Source organism: Orcinus orca, chromosome 7 (assembly GCF_937001465.1).
Source record: "Orcinus orca chromosome 7, mOrcOrc1.1, whole genome shotgun sequence".
In the NCBI taxonomy this organism is placed as follows: Eukaryota; Metazoa; Chordata; class Mammalia; order Artiodactyla; family Delphinidae; genus Orcinus; species Orcinus orca.
The window spans coordinates 47,837,594-47,853,004 of NC_064565.1; the positions used below are offsets into that span (position 1 = coordinate 47,837,594).

General features: G+C 40.3%; 2 protein-coding genes across 16 annotated transcripts in view; one reads left to right on the forward strand and one right to left on the reverse strand.

Annotated features, from left to right (window-relative positions):
* CCDC148 (coiled-coil domain containing 148) overlaps window positions 1–1,498 on the reverse strand; it is a 338,775-nt gene extending 337,277 nt beyond the window's left edge. For both annotated transcript variants that reach the window (XM_049712716.1, XM_004276786.3), the window contains exon 1: window positions 1,359–1,498. The gene's annotated coding sequence lies outside the window, so the exon portion shown is untranslated. The remainder of the gene's footprint in view (window positions 1–1,358) is intronic.
* The window catches only part of PKP4 (plakophilin 4), a 961,933-nt gene that overhangs the window by 702,517 nt on the left and 244,005 nt on the right, over window positions 1–15,411 (forward strand). For 10 of the 14 annotated variants that reach the window (XM_049712685.1, XM_049712696.1, XM_049712691.1 and 7 more), the window contains exon 1: window positions 2,024–2,159. The exons of 2 other annotated variants lie outside the window; for them this stretch is intronic. The gene's annotated coding sequence lies outside the window, so the exon portion shown is untranslated. Of the gene's footprint in view, window positions 1–2,023; window positions 2,160–3,158; window positions 3,297–15,411 lie in introns of those variants that run through there. 2 more of the 14 variants (XM_049712686.1, XM_049712701.1) reach the window with 1 other exon arrangement.

Here is a 15,411-nt window from a genome sequence, read left to right on the forward strand (position 1 = left end):
TATAAAAATAAAAAAACCCCAAGTCATTGGTATATTGTGAGTACATTAAATATGAGTCTTATTTATAAAAATGTGCATTTTACTTTTCCTATTCTCCTATAAACAAACACCAAAAAGAAAGCAAAAGGAAGAAATTGAAAGCATGATGAGCTAATTTCCATGATGGCAAGGCATGAGACAGCTCTCCAATTCTGATTTCTTCCCAGTTCTGGAAATATTTAGGGGGAACACTCATGTTCAGCTGTTTTGTTCCACAGTCCAACCCTGCATAGGATTATCAACGATGTACAATTTTACTACAAATTGTGAAAGATGTTTTTCTTTTCTTTTTTTTTTTTTGAAAGATGTTTTTCTAATCAATGTACCAGGTTAACAATTCTTATCTATTTTTGTAATTTTCAATTATGGTAAGATAAAAACCAAAAGCAAAGCATATTATCCAACTTAAAATTCAGGACAGTAGTTAGACATATGTAGCTTGCACACATATTAATCTGTTTCTCTCAACAAAATATTTGTAATTTCCAAAATCCTATCAGCATTTTCACACAATATGGTCCCTCCAACTTGAAGGGCAATAACATAAACACAGTCTTCTTTCTAAAGAAACTAGTAGAAAAATAGCAAAATCACCAAAAAGAAGGAACATAAGAATATCAATGATTATATCATAGGCAATATGCTTAAAAGCCTAATATGTTCATGAAGTCCTACTTTAATAGCTAGTATCTAAATATGAAAGTTATTTACAAAAAAAAATTGCTATTGACAAACTAGAACAAAGTGACTTTAAATGAAAGCAAAGCACTTGTAGTTAAAGCTCCAGATTTTTTGTGTGATTCCATCTCTCAGTTAATTTCTTTATCAAATTTAGAGATAAACTGGGAAATACCTAGAAAACAAAATCCATCAACTGTAATCTATTTCCTTTACTCCCTTGTGAAATTGTCAGAAGACATGCAGGATCAACTCTATCACCTGTGTCTTTCCCAACCCTGTAAACTCTTAGGGGAAAGACCATGTACCTGTCAAGCTAATAGTGCAGAATGTACACACAGATGGGTGTTTAATACATATCCTTCAATGGAGAGATTAGAGGTTTTCTCTGGGAAGCGGGGAACACATTATCTCATGCATTGACTCAATGACATCCACCATACAATACGTCAGCCTGTTTCCTCATCAAAATATCATCCAAAGGAAATCATCTTTGGGTCTCCTTTAAGTCTTTAGACCCCAAATTTTGAGGCAAGATCCACCCAAGGGAAGGGGGAGTGGTTGGGAAGAACAAGTAGAATTCATGTGGATCAGTGACGTCAGGAAGAAGCAATGATTTAAAGGATGGGGTGCAAACTCACCTGGTGAAGCAGAAGCTGCACACCTGTCAAAGTTCAAAGGGCAGAGGCTGAGGTACTCCCCAGTCGCAGGAAAAGTGAAACGCCCACTCCCAGGCTCTCAAGGATTCGTATAGTGGCTCAGCTGTCCCCGCCTTTGACGCGACGGACAAACCCTACCAGGCACAGCTGCTGTTGCCAGGAAGGCAAAGCGAAAGCTGCCCCAATTTCAGAGCCAGCACTCGGGAATCCCCCGGTAGTTCTTTCCCCCACCCTCTCCCGCGCCCAAAGCCAGAGATACCTTCATCCTTACTCCTCACCGTTTCCAGGCCCTCTAGCTCTTAACGGCATCGGTCTCTATGGCGACCTGAAACCTCAGTTCCCATTGGTCAGTTCAATATGAGGGCCGGGCCAATGGGGAGGGCCAGCCTTTTCCTTCCTACCAATGGGATTGGCAGGGAGCAGGTCCGGAGACGGCGGCGTGCTGACGTTCCCGGGAGCCTGGGGTTGGCTGGGCAGGCGGGCTGGCGGCTGGGCGGGCGGCGGCGGCCTCTGGGCAGTAGAGGGGGCTCCGGGGCTGAGTCCGCGTCGACGCCGGCCGCGGAGGCGGCACCATGGGCAAGGGGTAGAGGGGCAAGTTGGCCACCGCCGCCGTCGGGGGTGGTGGGCGAGCCGCTTTGGGGTAGGGGGCGGGAGGGGGAGGGAGGGGCGGGCAGTCGCTCGGCCGCGGCACTTTTTTAATTTTTTCGGGTGCCGCAGCGGCGACCCCTCGGCGCCGATGTTCCTGATCCCCGGAGCGACGACGGCTGCTGCCTAACCTGGAAAGTAAGTGTGCGGGCTCGCGGGAGGGCGCGGAGACTCCTGCCCACGAGACCCCCGGCCCTCGCCCCGTCGCGCCGGAGCCAAGACCTGCCTGCGAGGGGCGCGGGGCAGGGAGGGAGGGAGACGGGGACGGGCGCCTCCCTCCCGTTACTCCGTCCCCACCGCCTCGCGGCCGCCTCGGCTTTCCTGCCCCGCCTCGTGTTTCTGCCCGCACTAGCCTGCCTGCTCCCCTCCCCCCGGCAGGCGCACAAGTTTCACCCTCCATTTGCTTTATCCCTGCGATTATTCTGCCCCGGTATCCCCTACATGCTGCGCACGACCCCTCCCCACGTTGGCCTTCTTGGATCTAGGGCCCCCAGCCCCAAACTTAAGTGCCACGCCGAGCCCTCCTGGACGTCTGCTCGGAGGCTTCCCAGCTCCTGCCCGCCTGGCACTCTGCTCCGCGCCCCCAACACCCCTGGGCGCCCGCCTTCTCCAGCCCTCGGGGCTGTCCGTCCCTCTCTCTAGCCCCAACTCCCGCTTCTTGGCCCCCTCCCCTTCCTCCCACGTCCCTTCTGCCTGTACGGTCTTGTGTTTGCCCTCTGAGCCCCGCGCTCCTTGCCGGTCCTGCCCACCGCCCAGTCCAGTGCGCCCCTCTCCCCTCACCGCCTATCCTCACGCTCCACCCCTCCCGGTTCTCCAGCCCCAAGCTTCCCCGCCTGCCCTCTTGCGCTGCCGCTTCCTTCTCTCCCTGCCAGGAGTTGAAGAGGAGCTGCGGCACCCACCCACCCGCCCCCCCTCCGGCGGAACGAGTGTCCCTGCCCGCCGCTGGTGCTGCTCAGGCCTCTCTTCTTTTTCCCCCCGGGAAGCGAGGGGGTGAGCGGCTGGGCTGAGATTTGGCTGCGTGTTGGCTGAGTGCGACAGCGAGCTCGGGCAGTAGAGGCGCCGCGGCGGCCGTGGCCGCGCGGGGCGCAGCAATAAGCAGGTGTGTGTGTCCGGGGGGAACGTGCACCGCGGGCTCCTCGGCTGGCGACAGATTGTGCAGGAATGCGAGGAATGCACCAAGGGCATAGTCCACACGACCCGCCGCGTCAGAACTAGCGCCTTCCCGGTCCAGCTCTCGCCGAGCAGCCAGAGGTCACCGGAGCATCTTCGGAGCTGGTGAGCCTCGCTCCACTCCTCTCCTCCCCTTGCTTTTCTCCATGCGGCAGAGAGGGCGGCGGAGAGGAAGCCCGGCAGTTCGGGCTTCAGATAGCCTTTCTTCTGGGATTTTGGTGCGTTGGTCTCCAGGACCGTGAATTTCGGGCCGATGGTGGTGTAGCCAAGGTTATAGATAATTGCACGAGGTTCTTGGCGAGTTTGGTTTGCAAGGTTTGAATAGTGCCTGACTTTTACGAGGGTTTTTTGAAAACCTGCAGGAAAGGGTGCCGAAGGTTCTTAGAGTAAAAAGCTTGCAGCTAACGTAATTTTAGCTCTATCAAAAAATGTCTGTTAATGCTCATGGATGGGGATATAGTTCAAGAAAGAACTTGAATGCATCACTTTGCTGTCATAAAAATTGTAATTTTTTTCCTTGCATACTGGACTGTGTTGGGACGTCTTATAATACATAATGAATAGAAACAGAGAAGCAGTGTTTGGTCAGCGATGGGACAGATAGGACTGTCTGGCACAGTTCAATTCAGGGCGTGTCAGTTACCATTGGAAGTAACATGGGTACTACAAGATCATGTATATTTCAAGATGTAATTTATTAGTTGAGGTCACAGTTCTTTCTTTTTTTGTTCCCAAATTTGACCGAAAAATAAAAATACAGCTCTACAACTTATAAAGAATGGTAATTGTGTATAAATCCGAAGTGATTAGTATACAGTTTCAATGAAATTTTATTTTCCTTAATGCAGAAAAGCAAATTTTTGACAGAAGTTGCTTTTCTAGAATTGGGCTTAGATTCTCTTATTTTAAAAGGTAAAGTAGAAGACTGCTTCTCTTTTTGAATGTAGTATATTACTGTAGAAAGTATCCTCATTTCTGGTACCTGTGAAACAGTTGTGGAAAATGGTAACATGAAAATGAGAACAATTGATGTCCAAAATAAGTGTTTCTGGATTTGGAAAAGCATGCTATGTGTGCTTTTATTTGACACAATTTTCTTTGGAGGTTGAATTTACTCTAAGCCTCTCCACACTTGGCTATTTTGTATCAGATTCAGGAAAATAATAAGTTGATTGTCCAGCTGTCTTCTAACACTACTGTGTAGGGATCAAGGGCGTTGAAAATATACGAGCCTTTTATTTACTTAAGAACCCAATGGAAAGGAAAAATAGAAAAGGAAAAAAAACTTTGTGCTGGGTAAGGTTGTGTCTTTTGGCTGCTACATTGTTTTTCAGGTATGTTCGTAATTAGTGGACCTTCTAATTTAGAGATTTAGCTCTAAACGAGAGTTAGTAACACTGTGTAGGATATTGGGAAGTGTTTGGAGATGCCAACAGGAAACTTATGTAACACAGTCCTCACAGCAGAGTTTAACACGTGCATATTTGATTTGATGTGAAGATTAGAAAGTAAAAGCACATTGAGTTTCTCTGCCACATTAGAAATCGAAATAGCCCGTTCAGGTATATAGAGAATATGTGTGTGTGTGTGTGTGTGTGTGTGTGTGTGTGTGTGTGTTTGTGTGTGTATGAATGATTGGCTGTACAAATAGTTTTACATGCTTCAAGTAAAGGTAGGCTTTCAGTTAGAAATATATTCTATTTGTTACAGATATTTGAAGGGAGGAAGTTTTGAAACTGGTGATCATTCACAGTAAAATGACATAAACTGTTTCGATCAGAGTGCGTTTCCTCCCCAACCCCACTATTACATAAGAGAAGGTAGCTGCGTTACGTGTCTTATGTATGATGTAGAAGATTCTAACTTGGGGGGCGAAACATCCAGTTATCTGAATTCTTACCTGTACTGTCTTCGGAGGGAGATAGAGGAGCCACAGTGGAGATGGAAAGCATGAGAGAAGGTAAGCAGAAAGTAGGAGAAGCTGGCGTTCATGGGGGGGGGGGAAAGGGCTGTTGCTGCATTTACAAGCTGAATAAACCAAATCTAATTATGTGAGTAGTTCTGACACAATTTGAATTTAAGGAAACTACTACCAAACTGAGTTCAATAAAAACTTTAGCAATTGTATGACCTTGAGTATCTGGATTGTCTATATTAAGTCAGAATTGCAATTTTCTTTGTTTTCTATACAAATTGGGAAAGTAAATTTAACTTAAAACTTTAAAATTTATTTAATTTTTAAAATCCAATTATTGCCAGTTTTCAAACTGAGTTATTTCCTTGCTGTTGACCAGGGGTTGATTTAAATAGAGAATTTTCATACCCTCGATGATGCTGATCATTTAAGTCCAGTGCCTCACCTTACTACTTTGAAATATTAAGGTATTTTGAGAATGCTCCATAAGCTAATTTTTTTTTCTGTTCCAGTCAAGAGGTATGCCCATAATTTGCTTCATTTTAAAATGGACATTATTCCTTTGTTTTTAACTGGAAGATGAAGTAGAGGTTATTCTAGGGTTCTTCTAGGGCTTAATCATTCATGGAATTGTATGTCACTTTGGGAAGTTGCCTTCACACCTTCAGTGTACTGGGAGATAATTACTTCCTCAATGTGTTAAATGGTTTTGTAGTGCTTTTCCTGCACTGAAGGGGGAAGAAGAATCTAATTCATGACACCAATAGACTGGATATGTTAGGAATATTAAGTAACTATTTCATGCCCAAAATGTAACTACAAATAGCTGCAAACAGAGAGAAACAGAGACAGTCAAAGTAAAACTGGATGTAAGGCTTTGTATACTTCCAGTTAGCGATGATAACAGTTAGCAAGTTAGTTTGATGCCCAGCAGTGAAAAATAACAGACTTCTTCTAGGGTAAGGGCATCAGGCCCTAAGTTACAAACAGCAATAATTCACGTGCTTACTGGTTTCAGTTGAGAAGTTGTACAACATTCAAAAGTTGCTCCCACTGTCACTTCAGTAATTCAGTGGAATTATCTTCATCTTTTGGAGGCTGTGTTACCATAACTAAATTGGGGATATTACATGATGGTGCTCTTCAGTTAAACTTAGAATGCTATAGACATTCCATTGGTCATTGGTCTGAGGAGTTTTTTTTTAATTATAGTTTAGATTTATTTGATAAATTTATTAAAATAAATTTGATATACCAATATATTTGATATACCAATAAATGTTGGCTACATTGATGATCATTTCATTATTCATAGTCTTGATAATATAGTTTATTATGACTCATATATAGTGATTCATTGCGGGTGATAAAATGTCATTAGACATTGCACTGTACATTTTTAATACTATAAAATACATAAATTAAAATGTGGAAGTGTCTGAATTATTTTAAATCATATCGTTGTGAAGCATTTTTCATGAACTGAATAATGCCTGATGATTGGTTAGATGCCTATCCCTGTAGGCTGATATACAATATAGCCCTCACAAAGTCCAGAACTCACAAATAAAGGATGGGGAGGGAGAGGGTCAGGGGAACCAGTAACCCTTTTTTCATCAACAGCCAAGGCATGTTTAACTTCTATAGTTATTGTCTTATTCAGTATGAATTTAGTGAGTTACACACATCCAAGGGTGTTTATTCTGCTCTTCCCTAATCTGGATCCCTGTGTCGTCCCTGCCCGCCCCAACACACACGTACCACTACCAATGCATCTGTCTGCTTGGAGAGGTGGAAAAAGCCCCCTTTCAGGGACCACTTACATAGAATATAGAAGTTGGTGCCTAGTGTTCCAGGTTGAATTTAGAGCAGATGTGGGGTTTTGTCATAAAAATGATTATATTTTTATGAAAGTTATGTAAAATGTGAGGTTGAAGAGGGGCTATCAGAGTACCATGCAGGCTTTGGGGGCCTGGCCTCGAACTTAGAATATAATTTTTCATGGACACCCACAGCCTATTTACAAATATACTTTTAAAACAGTGGGTAGGTGGTATCTGAAATTCTGGTCCACTGTAAGCTCTCTCTTTAATTGCAAACATGAGAAGGAGGTGAAAAGCACCCTAAGCCAGAAATGAGGAGATCTGCCATTAAACCTTATGACCTCCACAAACCATTTCATATTTGGGTTACAGCTTCCTACTTTTAAAAGCGCAGGTTTTGGATTGCATTGATCTAAGATATATTTCAACTCAAGGTTCCCAAAGTTGTCAGGGTTTTTTTGTATTTTGTTTTAAGAAAAAAGGTTTCATAAGCATTGCTGTATATAATCATTCCTATTTTCCCTTCTACCCCAAATCATAACAACAGGAAGTTGGGGTTCTCTTTTGAGACTTTTGAATCTCCTTCATGTTCATCTTAAATAGCTTTTTTTTCTTTAACAGTATAATTTTGGGAAGTGAGGGGAAGGGAATAAACCATATAATCCTTTGAAGGTCTCTGTCTACCCCCACCCCAGTTCAAGGTGAACCAAGGTACCTTAGGCCAGGGAAAGTCTTTGGGATTTTACCTTCACACAGAGCGAAGCCCATGAGAAGTGTCATTATAAGGCAGTGAGGTGTTGTAGTTAGCAGCCAGAGTGTCATGGTTCAATTCTGCCTCTTCTGTTTGCTAGGTGTGTAACTTGGTAAATTATCTAACCTCCCTGGATCTCATTTTGCTCATCTGTAAAACAGAATGACAAAACTATCCACCTCATATTGTTGTTGTGAGGACTAAATGAGTTAATATATGTAAAGCACTTACAACAGGGCCTGGCTTAGGGCCAGCTCATAATACATTTAAGTCGTTTTTATTCTTCCATTGTGGTACTTAATGATGCTTTCTGTAGCATCTACTATATGCCAGGCAAATTACTGGCATGTTTTCTGTGATCTTAGTCAATATGATTATGAATCTAAATAGGATCTTGTGGGGAAGAAATAAACTACTGAAGAAAAATTATTATGAGCTTGATAGTTTGCAAGAGATTGCTTTTAAAGAAGAGAATCCAGCAAAATAAATCAACTAAGGGCCTTTTTAAAATAGGGAGGTCAGACCTTGTTCGGCAGGCAGTACTTAGAGGCATGTAAACACCACTAATGTGTAGGAGGTTGGGTAAACACATCTTAATCAACTGTTACGTTTAAAAGGTAAAGACTGATAGTATTATACACTTGCAAAATGTAAAACATACCTTTTAAATGTGTATGCAACTATTGCATTTGTAATTCTAAGTGGTAGTCATTTTATCAAATGTCTTTGCTAGTCAACATGTGAAGAAAGTGTTAGTGTTAACCAATTATGGACTAAAAGGCACGTTGTAAATAAACTCTTTAAGCTGCCTTTTCTCTCTGAAGTTCACACTTGAAATTGGCAGGAAACTACCAAAGCAAGAAAAACTAGAAGAAAAGTTTGGAAAATACTTGATGTAAACCAAAAGACAGTGGTTTAATAGATGTAGTCTCTAGTCCTAGACCTGGCCGTATCACCAAGCTGGTGTGTGTGCCATGAGCAAGTCATTTAACTCCTCTGGTCTCTGGTTTTCTCATCTTATGAAATGAAGGTGTTGGACCAGATGCTCTCTAGAGTCCTTCTAGTGCTTATATTTCACTTCTCTTAGCACAGCCAGCATTCTCATTCTGTTGTATTTTTTCCTCAGCAAGAATGTACTGTCTTCTCAAGAATTTATTACAATTTGCCCTTTGGGTTAAGGGGAGAAAATTGAAGTTATACATATGAAACGCTCAGCTTCTAAAAATATAAATGTTGCAGCCAGACAAACATTTGTTCCCATAATGGCTGAGTTAGTGGCTACCTTCTTGGACTTATTTGTTAACAAACCAGTCTGCTGTGCACATTTGAGGCTCAAGCCCTTGTTGAGGCTAAATTTTCCAGAAGTTGGATAGAAATAGAAGGGAAGTTAATTTAGGTGGTGGTTAGATGAGACTGGTCTTGTTAAAATGAGAAAGGTTCATTTACCATTTGCTTTGGTTTGATTTCCCCTAAAAGGTTTGATTTGTCCTCAAAGAAATTAAGCAACCGAGACAGAGTTGTTCCTCTGGAAAAACTGTTGCTTTTCCGTAAACAGAACTCATTGATCTATATCTCATAGAATATAGGTCGTTTCATTTAACTCTGTTTTTTTAGTGCATGGCCAACCAACCAGTGTTCAGAAATTGCAGCATATTTCAACAGGATGATATTTTACTTAGATTTGTGCTCTTGTGTCTGTGGTTTTTTTTTTTTAAGCAATTAAAAAATCCAGCAAAGAGATTTTCTCCTAGATCCTGCTCTCCCCCACAAAGGGGGAAAAATTCCTATAGAACTTACATATGTATACCTCCATATACAGTAATTTAAAAATATTGAGATTGACTATTTCCCTTTGCTAATACAATAAGTACATTATTTTCAAAAAGGAGAATCAGTTATACTACTAATACATGCAATATTGGTTGAATTCTCAGTATGATCAAAGTAAACACTTGAACAGGCTCTTAAGTTTCTATACCTTCAAGAGAATTGTAAACACTCAGTGGAAACCAGTAATAACCACTTTGCAGTGAGGTTCATCATATTGTCTGACACCTGCAACCTGGATTGAATGGGGAACAAGGACTAACCTAGTTAGAATAACTTCTTAGTCCTAAGTACCACCAGGGGTCCAAGTGAGGGGACTGAACACAATTAGCGCTTCAGATATTTGCTGGAGTCCTACTGTGTGTGAAGAATTGTGTTTTCTTTTATATACCTCTTATTTAAAAAGATACATGATTCATTTTGGTTCCATTTAGTCATCATTCATTTGTCCCCTGCTCTGTATGAGACTCAGTGGCCTCATGGCCAAAAGATGAGTTTCCCTAGGGAGTTTTATAGTCTATGTTGAATTCAGTATTCTCCATCTTTGAGGAAGCTGTGATTAATTTTACCGTTTAGTTGTTAAAGATAATACACATGAACTGGAAAAAATTCTTCTAGAAAACTTTGGTATATAAATAAACATGCAAAATTGTTCTGTAAGTATTGAGGATGAGCTGTAAAATGACTTTGCATTCACTAGGTTTTAGCTAAACCTACTTTCTAGGTGTGTTATGTGATACGTTACCAGAATCTAGATAGACAGCTGTGTTAACCACTGTCAGCGGCTTTCTTTGGAAAAAGGCTGCATTTGAAAAAGTGCTCCCTACCAGTAATAATAGTGATTTCAGAAAAGGCTTTAATCATGAACTTGATTATTTGGTTTATATTTCTTGAAGTACTTTACCTCATAGCCTATGTAAAATAATTGGTCACGACGAAAATGCATTATTTATGAAGAACCATAATTTATGCCTTAAGACCTGCCATTTTAAGTAAGTTCTTTTCGTTTTCATATAGCATTACTCTGGTTTATTGTGTTTTCTGCTTTTCTTTATTCTTTATACAATTTATATGCCTTTATAAGTCCAAACTTATTATCTATTATTGAAAATACTCCCTTTTGTTGTTATGGATAAACAGAAGAATGTTTTGAAAATCTCTTGAGACATCTGCTAGAATAATGGTCTCATTGAATCTTACCTGGAACCTCAGACTGATGCACTGATGGGAATTTTCCACTTATTGTCAGTTTGTTAATGAGTGAATAAGCAGCAAAGTCAGTTTTTAAAAAGCACTGAAAGAGGAATCAGAAAACCCAATTGGACTTTCACAAGAACTGCTGTTATTTTGAGACCTGCAATAAGCAACTCAGCTGTTAAATGTCTAACTCAGACTGTCCACATATGAGAAATATGTGTCAGTCTGAAATCTTTGGACAATATATTGGCAGGTGTCAGTCTTCCAAAATATTGTTTGAGTTACTTGATCAGAACTTTGAATGCAATTTTCCATAGAAACAGCATAAATCCATAAATCCATCATCCTAAGATGTAACTGGAGTATATCAGTTCCAAGTTCCTATGGTCCTTCTACTTCCCTGAGCTACTTGAGAACAGGGACTTTGTTTTTTTGCATGACTTAATCTTGACCTCCAGTCTTTCTGGATGCCTTAATTGAATGAATGGGTTTTTAATTCCAATCTTGGCATACCTTCACCTTCTACTCTAGGATAAACCTCTCCCTGCCTAATACCATCCCTCTTTCCTTTTGTAAACTACTTTTGTAAACCGTTTGGTCTTAGACACTCAAAACTATTTATTGTACATGTTTCAATGGAAAAACTGCATTCTGCCTTATTTAAACAATTACCTTTGTAATACAGTTTGGTAGATAAATAATTATGTCAAATTCCTTGCTGAAGACATTAATTAGAAAATCTTAAACAGACTGATTCATATTCATTATTGCCTGGATTATAACTATGGTGAGATGAGTTTACATAGCATGCTCTTTCTCAGAGTATTAATATGTAGCTGTGAAGCACCAAGACAAGCTTGGTCAGGTTTTGGCCATATAACGTGAGCAAACTTTCTGTGTCCTGGCCTTTTGTGAATTAGTAATATCTTTGTTATATTCAGCTGATGAGTTGAGGTGAAAAGTAGATGCATTTTTAAACACATGAAGTCTTTCAAAGGAAAAAGTTAATAAAATAATACAAGCATAATTAGCACTATAAAATTACATAATCATTAATAGTCATAAAACAGGAAATTTCACAGCTTGTTTTTGATGTAGTGGGTGCAGCAAACCTTTGTTTGGTTTTAAAAGTGTAGTTAGAAACACTCTTAAACATTTTGGTGGTTCCTCCCCCAACCTCAAGTAATCACTGTGATCAAATTTGAATAAATTATAATTTTTAAAAATTAAACTTTTAATTGTGAGATGATTATGAACTCACAGTTCATAACTCACAGAACATGCAGTTATAAGCAATAATACACACACCCTGTGTACCCATTACCCATTTAACCCCAATGGTGACAGCTTGCGAAACCATAGAACAGTATCACAGTCTGGATATTGACATCGATGCCCTCAAGATACAGAACATTTCCATCACTCCAAGGGTCCTCGTGTGGCCCTTTTGCAGTCACACTTCCACTTCTCTTCCATCCCCACCCCCTCCTTAATCTCTAGCAACCACTAATTGTCCTCTTTCTATACATTATAGAAATATAATTTACTTATATAATTTCATCATTTCAAGAATGTTACATGAATGAAATCTACAGTATGTAACTTGAGAGTTTTTTGTATCTGTCTCCTCAGCATAATTTTTTAGAAATGCATGCAAGTTGTTACATGTATCAGTGTTCTCTCCTGTTTTATTGCTGTGTAGTATTCTATAATAAGAATGTACCACAGTTTGTTTAACCATTCACACTTTGAGGGACATCTGAATTTATTTTCAATTTACAGAGCTACTAGACATATCTCTATACAGGTTTTTATGTTATAAGTTTATATTTCTCTGAGGGAAATGCCCAGGAATGCAATTACTGGGTTAAATTATAATTTTTAAAGCTTCCTTTCTATAATTATACACTGAATTACATGTGACCTCGGTAATTTAAAAGTTAGATTTATAGTTTTGGTAAATTATGAAAACCGTATCTGTGAAACCGAGTCTTTTATCTTTTAGTACCGAGTATTTTACAAATACTGCCTCCTACCTTATTTTTAGCAGAATCTCATCATTGATTTTATTTTGTTTCATTTTTTATTGATGTACAGGTGATGGACAGTGTTATATAAGTTAAAGGTGTACAATATAGTGATTCACAATTTTTAAAGATTATACTTCATTTACAGGTATTAAAAAATATTGGCTACATTCCCATGTTGTACAGTACATCTTTGTAGCTTATTTTATACCAAATAGTTTGTATCTCTTAATCCCCTACCCCTATATTGCCCCTCCCACCTTCCTTCTCCCTATTGGATACAGAGAACTAGTTTGTTCTCTACATCTGTGAGTCTGCTTCTTTTTTGTTATATTCACTAGTTTGTTGCATTTTTTAAGATTCCATATATAAGTGGTATCATTGTCTTTCTCTGACTTATTTCACTTAGCATAATGCCCTCTAAGTTCATCCATGTTGGTGCAAATGGCAAAATTTTATTCTTTTTTATGGCTGAGTAGTATTCCATTGTATATATATACCACATCTTCTTTATCCATTTATTTACTGATGGGCACTTAGGTTGCTTCCATATCTTGGCAATTGTAAATAATGCTATGAACATTAGTCTCATCATTGATTTTAAATGGAATTCATGAAGTTACTTTGTAGCTTGACTTCAGGGTTTGTTTGTTTCTTTCTGTTATATTTTGTTTTGTTTTAGACAGGAGGTATATTTAATTTCCAATAACAATTCTGTATTTTAAAATGTAATTGTTAATGTTAGTTTTTTCAGAACTTCACCTGTATATGATGTAAACAATTGTAGTAATATTCTTTTAAAACAAAAGTTTATGTGTACCATGCTAACAGGTGAACTAGGGATTTAAAATGAAGACAGTATCCTTGTATGTGATTGGAAACAATCCAGTTGTCAGGTGGAAGCCGACAAGCATACCTGGAACTTTTTTTTTTTTTTTTTTTGCGGTACGCGGGCCTCTCACTGTTGTGGCCTCTCCCGTTGCGGAGCACAGGCTCTGGACGCGCAGGCTCAGCGGCCATGGCTCACGGGCCCAGCCGCTCTGCGGCATGTGGGATCTTCCCGGACCAGGGCACGAACCCATGTCCACTGCATCGGCAGGCGGACTCTCAACCACTGAGCCACCAGGGAAGCCCCTTTCTCTATATTTGAATGATACAACCTCAGCACCTTTTAATTTCGTAGAAGTATGATCTTCCCAACAAATTTTAGATTTCCCAAAGGCTTTCTGTAGGTAGCTGGTATGCCCTTCTCTGCCTGGTGAGCCCATGGTTTTTTCCCTTCAAGGTCTAACTTAATGACCCCTCCTTGGTGAAGCTTCCTTTGCCCTTCTCTGCAGATTTAAACCTTCCCACCTGTGCTTCTTAGCACTTTGCATGTAACTCTGCTACAAATATGTGTCACACAGTGTTCAGGTTATTTCTCTGTCTGTGTTCCTGGCTGTATTGTGAGCACTGTCCAGGTTAGAACTGTGTCACAGCCGTCACTGTAACCCTCACTTAGCAATGTGCCTGACATACATATTAAGCACCAGATACCTGCTTTGGGTAAATGAATAATGAAATACTTTGTTTATAACCTTAGTCATCCCTCTCCACTCTAACCTTTAGTGAGTCCCCATTTTTCACCCTGCAGGATCACTTTAGACTCCAGCCTGCCTACCAATAAAGGCCCTTCACAATCAAACCTTAATTACTCTCCTTCCTGAACCTTCTGCGTCAGCAAAACCAGTTTCGACTCACTGTTTCCTGACTCCCTGCGCTGTCTGTTTCAATCCTCACAGCCCTCCAAGACCTAGTTCAAATCCTTCCTTGTGTGTGTGACCTCAGACCACTGATGGTCACCTCTCCTTCTCCAAATGTCTCTTTTCTCTGGCTTTTAATGATAAATTCCCCATGGTGGTTTTTCTGTTGTTGTGTTGGACTGTTAACACCTACTGATTAACTTTTCTCTTGTCTCTTTCCTCCAAGTTGATTGTAGCTCTCGAGGCAGGGCCCTTGTCTTGTATGTTTGCTATCTACCAAGTGACACATTTCAAGTAGAGCTCATTCAGGAAGTAGAGGCTGTGCCTGCTGGTGATGTTGGTGGGCAGGGCCAACCTCTAACTTAGGAATGCTAAGATGTATATGAAAGATAGTCTTTCAGGTCCTTCTTTCATTAATAGTTATTTGCGAAGCACCTAGTATGTGCCAGTTTTTGGTATATGCCATCTAGATGTTTTGGAGACCTCAGTTGTCAAATAAGCTACGTCAAAATGAAGTTTTGATGGTTTGTTCTTAAAGACCCCTTTGCCAAATAAGCTGTATTAAGTGGGGTTTTGCTTCTCTAAGTTGTTGTCTCTTATTTTTATATAGTACTGTCACATGTTGAAAAGAGTGAACACTGTGACTGAGAAAACAAAGAAAATTTTATCTCTTGAACTTTTTTTTTTTTAAACAGTGAAAAGTTATATGTTTTTGAAGCTACAGAGTTGTGATGTCCAATCTGGTAGCTACTGACCACATGGACTATTGAAAATTTTAAATTAAAACTTCAGTTTCTTGTCCTCAGTAGCCACATTGTAAGTGCTGAATAGCCACATAGGACAAGTGGCTATAGTAATAGGCAGATACAAAACATTTTTGTCATTGCAGAAAATTCTGTTGCAGCTGGTATAGAGAGTAGCTGGGACCAATTATAAAT